We start from the raw sequence: 12,273 nt of genomic DNA, 5'->3' as shown, positions 1-12,273 counted from the left end.
AGGACCATTTCAAACACTCTTAAGTGACGATTCACTTGTGTCGCACTTTAACTGGAACTCCCGTCAATGAAGCCAAGTAGTAAAATCATCTCTCAGAAGCTGGGCACCTACTCGGTCGGTCGGATTTTAACCAGCAGTTACCGTCCCATGAGCATCACGTCCACTTTTCTTGATGAATTTGTTTGTCACTTGAGTCATTGCTTTTTCTTCTTTTCTGCCTCAGGTTACACTTTTAGAAAAATTGGAGAAACGATTTTGCACACCAACCTATCTTAACGCTGTGTCTCACAACCACCACGTCACAGTCTGTCACCGGTGTGTCAGGAGTTGGTCGCAGTGGGGTACACCCTATTGGAACCCCTTACACTAGTAGTTTGCAAGGACATTTACATGGGGAAAAAGTGGGAAAAATTGTTGAGTAACACTGCCGTAAAGCAGGGGTCGCTAGCTCCAGTCCTGGAGGACCACCGTGGCTGCAGGTTTTCATTCTAACCCTTTTCTTAATGAGTGACGCTAATTATTTAATTGACTTGCTCTTGAAGACTCGGACACCTTAATTGTTTCTTTTTCCTTAATTAGCAGCCAAACAATCATGAGATACAAAATGAGCCAAAACAATTGGTGTCTATCATACGATATCTGAAAATGATGAAGGTCTCAGGAATGCTGATCTTCTCAGGTCCACAAAACATCCATCCATCCATCCATCTTCCAACCCGTTGAATCCGAACACAGGGTCGCGGGGGGTCTGCTGGAGCCAATCCCAGCCAACACAGGGCGCAAGGCAGGGACCAATCCTGGGCAGGGTGCCAGCCCACTGCAGGGCACAAAACATTACAACAGTAAAGAGAAAATCAACAATTTCGGAAATGTCTGCTAATGCACCACAAGAGCAGCAACAAGCCACGAAATTAAAGAACGGGCTTAATTAACGACAAGAATCGGCGCCTCATTAAGCAGCTGGTTGGAGTTTGTGGCCCTGACTTAGCTGGTCTTCTGTTGGCTCCCTCACTTCACATTTCTCTTTGGGTGCCATTTAAAGAAAGAAATGAAGCAATTCAAAGGAACGATGAAGACATTTAGAGGAACAAATCTTAACAAAGCAATTCAATTAAAATGAATTCACAAGAAGTTAATTAGCAGCACAAACAGAGCACTCATTATAATAAAAGGGCTAGAATGAAAACCTGCAGCCATGGTGGTCCTCCAAGACCGGACTCGGTGACCCCTGCCCTAAAGGACACAATACAAACAACCACACTGTACCACAAAAAAATGTTAAAAGTAGTCCTTGAGAAATTCACAACACAGGACACCGAGTTAAGTTGTATCTTGTCAATTGGATCGAAAGCCTTTGAACACATCAGAACCTTTAAAGTTAATGCTTCCCTTTTAAAGTCTAAAATATGAATCATTGAAAAACTCAAAAAGTTCATCCATCGTGTTGCTTTCATCTCACGGCACTGCCACCCACTGACCAAAGCACATTACTGATGACAGGAAGACTGAAAACATGCAGGCCACCGCCACTTCAGTACCGTAGTGAAATGAGCACACTGCCACTCGTGGAAATAAGAAAAGAGCTACGAACACAACCCAAAGAGATGAAGGATTTCAATGTCATGAACTTGTTCTGTGCTGCTTTGATGCGACTTGAGGAGCAGTACGCTCTGTTTTTGTTTTTTTGCAAGCTGTTCCATAAACCATGTATGCATATTCCTGAATAAAGCTGTACATTTTAAACATGTTTTCTTTTAACCTTTTCTATAACATATTTTAAAAAACATATTAGTGTTAGTGCTGAAGTCTCATAACCCCAAAAACTCTGTGTTCAAATCCCCACCTGGCTGATGTCTCTGTGAATTTTCAATGTTCTCCCATGTGCCTGTGTGGGTTCTTCTAAGGGTTTTCCAGATTTATTTCACCTTCCAAAAAAACTCTAGTTGGAGCGACAAAGTCAATTCATATTTGCTATACAGTCATGTGCCGACTTGTGACCAGACATTTGGACATTTGATGGTCACAAAGTGTCCAGGTCATTGCAGTAGAGGCTCTGCCTGTCTGGTACGGGTCACTGGTTTGCCTACTTTAACTGCCGGGACAGAGTACGGTAACAAAAACTGATCTTCGAGTCTCAGCAGCTGCACGGTGCATCTGTGTAATGGAGTGATTCTCAGCCACTGGGTCGAAGGTTGCAGTCACTGGTTCACGACTGAGTCACGGTGGGCCACCAATGCCAATGTTTCTTAAATACTAGGTAACTGGTTGCAGTCATGGGTTTGTGGTGGGCCACCTAAGCCAGTGTTTCTCAAAAACCAAAAGTGGATCGCAGGTTGCTGTCACTGGTTCATGACTGGGTCACGGTGAATCATCTAAACCAGTATTTCTCAGTCGTGGGTTCATGGTAGGTCGCCTAAGCCAGTGTTTCTTAACCACCAAAAGTGGATTGCTGGTTGCCACCAGTAGGTTGTGGGTTTCCATCAATGCTTCACAACTGAATCATGCTGGGTCACCTAAGCTAGTGTTTCTTAAATACTTGGTAACCAGTTGCTGTCATGGGTTCACGGTGGGTTGTCTAAGCCAATGTTTTTCAACAACCAGAAGTTGTGGGTTACTGTCATTAGTTCACTACTGGGGTGCAATGAGTTCCTAAGTCAGTGTTTCTGAACAACCAAAAGTGTATCTCAGGTTACTGTCATTGATTTAAGACCGGGTCGTGGTGGGCCACCAGTGCCAGTGTTTCTTAAATACTGGGTAACTGGTTGCAGTCATGGGTTTGTGGTGGGTCACCTAAGCCAGTGTTTCACAAAAACCAAAAGTGGATAGCAGGTTGCTGTCACTGGTTAATGACTGGGTTGTGGTGGGTCACCTAAGCCAGTATTTCTCCAATACTGAGTCACAGGTTGCCAATACAGCATTGCAGTGGGCTGACTAAGCCAGCGTTTCTCAACCACCAAAAGTGGATCGTGTGTTGCTGTCATTGGTTCATGACTGGGTCACGGTGAATCATCTAAACCAGTATTTCTCAGTCGTGGATTCATGGTAGGTCGCCTAAGCTGCTGTTTCTCAACCAGCAAAAGTGGATTGCTGGTTGCCACCAGTGGGTTGTGAGTTTCCATCAATGCTTCATGACTGAATCGTGGTGGGTCACCTAAGCTAGTGTTTCTTAAATACTTGGTAACCAGTTGCTGTCATTTCTTAAATACTTGGTAACCAGTTGCTGTCATGGGTTCACAGTGGGTTGTCTAAGCCAATGTTTCTCAACAACCAAAAGTGTATCACAGGTTACTGTCATTGATTTAAGACCAGGTCATGGTGGGTCACCTAAGCCTTTGTTTCTTAAATACTGGGTAACTGGTTGCCGTCATGGGTTTGTTGTAGGTTGCCTAAGCCAGTGTTTCTCAAATACTGGGTTACATGTTACAGTCGTGGGTTTATGGTGGGTCACCTAAGCCAGTGTTTCTCAGCCACCAAAAGTGGACCACTGGTTGCCATCAGTGGGTCATGGGTTGCTGTTGTTGCTTCAAAACTCAGCCATGGTGGTCTGCAACAATCTTTATGGAGGTGGTACCTGCTAAAGTAACATCCACATAAATGCCAGGACCTAAGGTTTCCTAGTTGAACATTGCCCAGAGCACCTCACTGCCTCCACTAACTTGCCTTCTTCCCAGAGTGAATCCTGCTGCCATCTCTTCACCAGGTAAATGACGCACCCAGCTGTCCACAGGATCTAAAACACAATGCGATGAAACAGACCAAGCCACTTTCTTTCATTGCTCCATTGTAAAGTTCTGACACTCACATGCCTATTGATGGCACTTTCAGTGGTAAACAGGGGTCAGCATGGGCACTCTGACCAATCTGCAGCAACACAGCAAGCTGTAATGCATTGTGTGTTTTGACACCTTTCTCACATGGCCAGTATGAAGATTTTCAGCTATTTGTGTTTCCGTGGGATTGGACCAGATGGTCTACCCTTCTTGTCCCACATACATTAATGAGCCTTGGGTGCCCCATGAACTTGTTGCCAGTTCACAAGATGTCCTTCCTTGGACCACTTTTGGCAGTACCAAGCACTGCATCCTGGGAATACCCCACAAGACTCGCCGATTAGGAGATGGTCTGATTCAGTCGTCCAACCATCACAATTTGGTCCTTGTCAAAGTCACTCAGATCCTTATGCCTGGCCCTTTTTCCTGCTTCTAACACATCACCTTCAAGAATGGACACGCCAAGTTGACTCGATTCACTTCCAGGTGCCAGTCCACACCTCTGTGTGATGTTCAGTTTTCCTTTACCCTTCCTAAATAAATGGATCAGCCATTTTGACATTATGGGACTGGTGCTGTTCACTTAGGACCCTGTGTTCCTTCAAGACCTCTGCGATCTTTCAAAAAACCCAGTCATGGCACCAACCATACCGACCCTGGAATAGTGACGAATTACAGCCAGAGAGAATGTGTTGTAAACTTGGGTTCTGGGCATCGCAATAGTTCACTCTGTTTTCGTGCCATACCAAAGGCGTACATTTCTGCAACTTGGGACGAGTGTCATACGTAGACCTAGTGAGATCTTTCATATGTCAGCCCATAATATGACCCTGTTTGACCTAGCTTCCCCATTTGTCCAGCTCCCTCGTCATCGTTGACTCAACTGCCTTGATCTTACATCTCTCTTCATCATTCCTGGTCACTTCTGAGTAGTGTTGGATCAGAACTAAAAGTTTTAACTTCGGTATCAATACCAGCATTCAGACCTCAGTACCAAAGCTGTTCCATAGCAAATAAAGGATAGCTCCAAAACCCACAGTCTCACTCCGGCCTGGTAAACCACACTATGCACAGCTTCCCCTTTTGACGGCCGACAAGTCCCAATCGCATTTGTAGCCGCCGAAGTGTGAGGCAAGATCAAGCACAGGTGAAACACGTGCAGAAAGAAATCTCTCAGTCCAAAAGTTCATTTTAAAAATATTCAGTGAAAGTTAAAAGCAAATAATCCACACAAGAATAAAGGAAAAATAGTTACACACATAAAATAAAAGGCAAAAAAATTTAAAATATATCTTCTATAAACTATTTCTGTACTTAAAAGTACTTTACTTCTTCTTTCTATACTTCATTAGAAGGCTGGCGTCCTTCAACATCTGCAATAAGATGCTGCAGATGTTCTATCAGACGGTTGTGGCGAGCGCCCTCTTCTACGCGGTGATGTGCTGGGGAGGCAGCACAAAGAAGAGGGACGCCTCACGTCTGGACAAACTTGTTAGGAAGGCAGGCTCTATTGTAGGCATGGAGATGGACAGTCTGACATCTGTGGGGAGGGAGCGACGGGCGCTGAGCAGGCTCATGTCAATCATGGACAATCCACTGCATCCACTGAACAGGATCATCTCCAGACAGAGGAGCAGCTTCAGCGACAGACTGCTGTCACCATCCTGCTCCACTGACAGACTGAGGAGACCCCACACTATGCGACTCATCAATTCCACCCGGGGGGGGTAAACGTTAACATTATTCACAGTTATTGTCTGTTTTTACATGCATTTTTACTACTCTTTAATTTAATATTGTTTTTTGTATCAGTATACTACTGCTGGATTATGTGAATTTCCCCTTGGGATTAATAAAGTACCTATCTATCTTAAATGTTCTTAATTTCTTCTTCTGTACGCCTTAAGCGTATGGTACAGTATTTAAATAAGCACTGTTTTCTTTGAGTTATTTCACACACTCAAAAGGCCCGTAGGCCCTCGGGCACGGTCACGGTCACGGTTTAAAACCGTATGCCTCTACACCTTACACATGGCAAGGCTGTCACTAACTGAAGAATAATGTTTACTCAAAGCTGTTAGAATGGCAAGAATATACCAATACAATTCTACTTATGGGGTTATAGGAACCTCTCATAGATTATGCATTGTCATCTAGTAAAATATTCATGAATCACAGAACTAGGAAAATGGCTCTTAAAGCGTTGAAGCAACAAAGAGGGGGGAATCACTATATTATTTATATAGCGCCTTTCCCATGCCCAAGGTGCTTATACATCATTAATGGGCTTCTAAACTAACCTCGAGATCTTTCTCTGTTTGTGCTGGCCAACCATTTATGCTCCTTGCTACACAGTGGCAGACCATCGGGGGTGCTGGTTAACCATTTATGCTCCTTGCTGCACAGTGGCAGACCATCGGGGGGAAATGACAGTCTTGTGTTTACACAAAGGAATGCGTGCATTCATGGGCCTCTAAACTGTACATATGCCCAGGGCCATAGTGCTTCTGAAGGTCACCATGGAGTTGCCAACAATGAAGTGCAACTTACTAGCACTAACCAAAGTACACCTTTAACAACAGTCATGTGAAAAGGTACACCTCATTAAATGCTTTGGATTTCTTTTTAACATATCCGGACATATTAAGATTTGATCTTCTTTTTAAAAAGTATATTAGATAAAAGTGATTTAATTAAAAAAAAAAAAACAAAACAATGAAAAGTGGAAGAAAAAGAAAATGAAAATTGAGTCTGCCAGAATTTATTCAATGCAAAATGAACAGATATGCTACTTCCGTCTGTGCAAATAAGAAAATCACCTCTTGGCTCTAATAGTTGGTATTGCCCTCTCATTAACATAACTGAACATATTAAGATTTGAACTTCATTTTAAAAAGTATCTTAGATAAAAGTGATGTAATTGGAAAAAAACAAAACAAAACAAAAAAAACCAACGTAAAATGGGGGGAAAAAAAAACCAATGAAAATTAAGTTTGCCAGAATTTATTCAATGCAAAATGAACCAATATGCTACTTCTGTCCGTGCATAAAGCAAATCCGCCCCCCTTGGCTCTAATAGCTGGTATTGCCCTCTCAAGTAGGCACCTCCTCAAACTGTCTAGCAGTTTCTAATGCTGAGCTTTTTCTACTCCCCAGTGATGAATTCTTTCGGCTCTATGATGGTTGAAAGGTGTCTTGTGTGCACAGCCTGTTTGAAATCCTCCCTACAGGATCAGAATTCTCCATGGGATTAATAGATTATCTAATCCAGGGGTCGCCAAATCCGGTCCTGGAGGACCACCGTGGCTGCAGGTTTTCATTCTAACTCTTTTCTTAATGAGTGACCCGTTTTTGCTGCTAATTAACTTCTTTTGAACTAATTTTAATTGACTTGCTCTTGAAGACTCAGACTCCTTAACTGTTTCTTTATCCTTAATTAGCAGCCAAACAATAATGAGATACAAAATGAGCCAAAACAACTGGTGTCCATCATACAATATCTGAAAATAAAGAAAGATGAAGGTCTCAGGAATGCTGATCAGCTCAGGTCCCTTAAACTGAGCTCTTAAGAAAGAGAAAATCAACAATTTCAGAAATGTCTGCTAATGCACCACAAGAGCAGCAGCAAGCCACAGGATTAAAGAACGGGTTTAAATAATGACAAGACACGACGCCTCATTAAGTAACTGGTTAGAGTTTGAGGCCCTGACTTAGTTGGTCTTCTGTTGGCTCCCTTCCTTCACATTTCATTTCTGTTTGGGTGCCATTTAAGGAAAGAAATGAAGAAATTCTGAGGAACGATGCAGATATTCAGGGGAGCAAATCTTAAAAAAGCAATTCAAATAAAATGAATTCACAATAAGTTAATTAGCAGCACAAGCAGGTCTTATAATGAAAACCTGAACCCACAGTGGTCTTCCAGGACTGGAGTTGGCGACCCATGATTAATCGATCTAATTTAATAAAAGGATTCATCCCGTTTCAAATCCAGTACAGCAGCTTGTCTGGATTCACATCTGGGCTTTGACTTGGCCATTCCAGAACTCTCAATAGCGTTCTTTTCAGTGCTTCCTTGATGGATTTATTGCAGTGTTTATAGTCATTGTCATGTTGCAAGGTTCAATTTTGATAAAACTTCAAACTCCTGACACATGGTCTCATGTCACGACAAAAGCGGAAATGTGCGTTCACACAAAAAAAAAATCCAGATGCATAGATCTGTGCGTTCGTGAACTTCCACGTTTTTCTGCTCCATAAATCCCGGTCAGTGTGAAAAGTAATACATGTGCACGAGCCGGCTGCCACTCCCCAAACTCCTCCCAGAATTGTGCCTCTTTGAATATGCAAATCAATATAAATACCTCTTAAACGTTCTACGAAAAGGCAATGGCAAAAGCGCAGGGGGAAATAGAAGAATGTCAGCGAATACCAAGTGGAGGCAAAGAAAAACGTACTATTTGTGTGTGGTATAAACTACAAAAAGGAAGTTGATCGAATGACTCGAAAGCTCAAGTTCACAAAGTCATACAGTGCCCGAAATAAAAAAGTTGTCAGATATCAAAGTCGCTGTGAAAAGGTGAGTCGTAGCCCACCGTCTGAGTGTCATATGAAAGCTTATTAGGGTACAGAGAAAAAAATTAGGCACACAGCGGGGGGGGAAAAAGCTTGAAATGGCAACTTTAATCTCGAAATTTCCACTTTAATCACGTAGTTTATTTTGCCATTAAAGTAGAACATCATAAACTTCATCTTAAAATCATTTCATTAACCAGTTTCTCACATCCCATCGTAACTAAAGTAGCACATTAAATGCTTTGTTTTGTATTTGATCTTCTATGTGATCTGTGTGCGTGAATCACTACGTGCTTCTTAAAAGGCTTTCTCTTCCTCGGAGAGGACACAGAAATCCATTACATTTGTGATATTACAGCTCTCTGAATAATTAAAATACTGAGATGTATACTTGATATCATAGGAATTAAAGCATGTTATTAAACATGGGAACATGGTGGCGCAGTGATTGTTCCTGCTTCACGCAAGTTCTATGTGTATGATATAACTAGGGAGCTCTGCCCCCTGCTTGCTTCGCTCACCCACCCCCAGGTTTGTTTTACCGGATAAACAATTTGAAGAGATTGTTATTTTCATGGGAATTGTTACATATGTATTATTTTCACTTTTACTTTAAAACTTTTGAAAAAACAATACTTGTCCTTTATTTCTGGCCACAGGCATGGTTACATTTTTCTCACAGGACGTGTAACACTGCTCCTGTTGTGAAGGGGGGGCGGCTGAACGCACATTAAGGAGATGGCGTTGGATCATCTGCTGTTTTTCTGCTGCTGCTGCATGTTCTTTTTGTCGCGCTGCATGTCGATCATTTAAAAGTCTGCACAACAGCAGTCTTTTTGCCACATCACGCCGTGAAAGTGGGGTAGGGCTGAACGCATGCTAAGGAGAAGCGGTTGGATCATCTGCTGGCTTCCTGCTGCTGGCAAGCTGTGTGTTCTGCTTGTCATTGTTGTAAGAGCTTGGAGCACATGATGTCTGTCTGCCAAAAGCATTCCAACAACTGCTTGGTTAGATGTCCGTGAACTTGTTTTAAATGTTGTCTCACGTGACATTAACATGTCTCTCACGGGACGTCAAATTGTCTTCTGAGAAGATCACGTCTCATCTACCTAGTCTCCCTCCCAGGATTTTTTTTTTTTAATAAGAGAAAGATAAACATTTTGCTGCATCTATTATTCAAAATGATATTGTCATCATATTTAAACACGCGATTTATAAAGTGGCACAGGTTGTGCAATATTATAACTGTATCACAAGTTTACAGTGAGGTAATTTTACTTAAGTTCAAACAGTTCTACAAGGAGCACTTGATGGACTGATTGAGTGTGTTTATAGTTCTTGGGATGAAAGTGTTTCTGAACCGTGAGGTCCTTGCAGGAAAGGCTCTGAAGCGTTTGCCGTATCAGAGCAGTTCAATAGACAGCATGGCTGAGGCAGCGTGTGCTTGATGCTGTATACCGATAATTCTCTTTCCAATCAGCTGCTGTAGAGCTGTGATTCTACACTCAGATACTGTGACATAAACACTCTAAGTGGTGAAGTGAGAGTAATATAGAAAAAGATGATCCACTGTGGCAACCCCTAACAGGAGCAGCTGAAAGAAGAAGGTGCAGTGAGAGTAACAACGCTAAAGCAGCTATGGTATTTGGAATAGCTTGGCCATTCCGTGGACCATTATATTGTTACAGGTTAATTACAATCAGATGCCTTAAACTAAAACAATATGTGGTTAATCTCAGTATATATGATAAAGCCGCATCAGGGATGTGAATCTAAAAAAGAAAGAGAAACCACACTTGAACAAAAGCACTGCTTTGATGCTGGGTGCCACCAGTTTGCAAGACTGAGCAGAGAACTTACATACGCCAGGGTTTGAGCTACCATGAAAATGTGTGTGGCTTTACACCAAGGTTAGGTTTTATACATTGCGATTTGAGCGTGGCAACGGGAGTACACAACATTTTTGTGCATATGCACCGTTTATACATGAAGCCCCTGGTCTTTGGCTGGGTGATCATGGGAAAACTTTAGTTCTGCCCCGATGTTCCTCCTGGTACACCTTTCATGTGGATCTCATTTGTGCAGCTGCTTTCCAATGGCAGACTTGTGCATTTTGATATTAACAGTGGCAAGAGCCATTGGCAGGTTCTGTGAATATACCAATGGGCTTCTTTCAGCATCTTGCATCCTGCGCTCGGGGTGAACTTGCTGGGGCAGTCTGGCCTGAACAATTTGTGGATGATGTCCCGAACAGTGGAATGGTTGACTTTCAGTTGTTTAGAGATCTTTTTAAATTGTGTCATAGATTCATAGCCATCAATGACCTTCTTTCTGAGTTCTTTCGGTCTTGGAATGGTGATAACACACACTTCAATAACAAAGAGCAAACCAAACTGTCCATCTAAAGAGGTTTAAATAAGACAGTGTCAGTCAAGATCCCTCTCTTACGATGCTCCCATCATTTGAACCTCCATACTGGTTCTTATTCTAAGAATATGAGGTAGATTTTGCATTTATGTTTTATTAATTTATACAACACAGTCAAAAATGGACATGTGATGTGAAGTTTGTTGTATTATATCACATATGGCTACTGAAGTTCAAATCTTGATATGTCTACCACATGTTAAAAAAAGGCATTTCAGAGAGTACACTCACGTTTTCACAGGACTAGTTTTTAAAAGTTATTCTAATGCTATATACAGTTAAATACCATAAAACTGTATGGCCAACCACTATCGCTGTGACAAATCTTGTCACAGACAGGAGAAGACAGCAAGTTTAGAGACATATCCTAGGATTTCAGAGTAGCCATTGCAACTGATCAGGAAGAGAGCACAACTAAGCGATTTTATCATCTGTAATAAGATAAACAGAGAGCTCCTTGTTGGTTTCTTTAGAATTATTTCATGTGGCTCTGTCAGTGAGTAAGTTAATCCAAATACAGTCGTGGCCAAAAGTTTTGAGAATGACACAAATATTAATTTTCGCAAAGTTTGCTGCCTCAGTTTTTATGATGGCAATATGCATATACTGTACTTCAAAATGTTATGAAGAGTGATTAGATGAAAGTCCCTCTTTGACACGGAAATGAACTTAATCCCAAAAAATCCATTTCCACTGCATTTCAGCCCTGCCACAAAAGGACCTGCTGACATCATTTCAGTGATGGAGACAAGGCTGGAGATCAGTTTTAAATAGAGAGGTTCAATTGTTGAGAAGGCGGCTTCAGGGTGCCCAAGAAAGTACAGCAAGCGCCAGGACCGTCTCCTAAAGTTGATCCAGCTGCAGGCACCATCACTGAAGAGCTTAACCATGAATGGCTTTTGGAGGATGGCCTGGTGCCAAGAAGGGCAGCAAAGAAGCCAAGACAAACATCAGGGACAGACTGATATTCTGCAAATGGTACAGGGATTGGACTGCTGAGGTAAAGTCATTGCCTCTGATAAATCCCCATTCCGATTGTTTGGGGCATTCGGAGAAGAAAAAGGTGAGCACTACCATCAGTCCTGTGTCATGCCAACAGTAAAGCATCCTGAGACCATTCATGTGTGGGGTTGCTTCTCAGCCAAGGCAGTGGGATCACTCATAATTTTACCTAAGAACACAGCCATGAATAAAGAATGGTACCAAAACATCCTCTGAGAGCAACTTCTCCCAACCATCTGAGAACAGTTTGGTGACCAACAATGAACAATCCAGCATGATGGAGCACCAGGACATAAGGCAAAAGTTACAACTATGTGGCTCAGGGAACATTAAAATTTTGGGATCCATGGCCAGAAAACTCCTCAGACCTTAATCCCATTGAGAACTTGTGGTCAATCCCCAAGAGGTGGGTGGACAAACAAACACCCACAAATCCTGACAAACTCCAAGCATTGATTATGCAAGAATGGGCAGCCTTCGGTGAGGATTGGGCCCAAAAGTT

This window comes from Polypterus senegalus, chromosome 9 (genome assembly GCF_016835505.1).
Source record: "Polypterus senegalus isolate Bchr_013 chromosome 9, ASM1683550v1, whole genome shotgun sequence".
Taxonomy (NCBI): Eukaryota; Metazoa; Chordata; class Cladistia; order Polypteriformes; family Polypteridae; genus Polypterus; species Polypterus senegalus.
The sequence above is the reverse complement of the archived record's forward strand: the minus strand, read 5'-3'. Positions refer to the sequence as shown.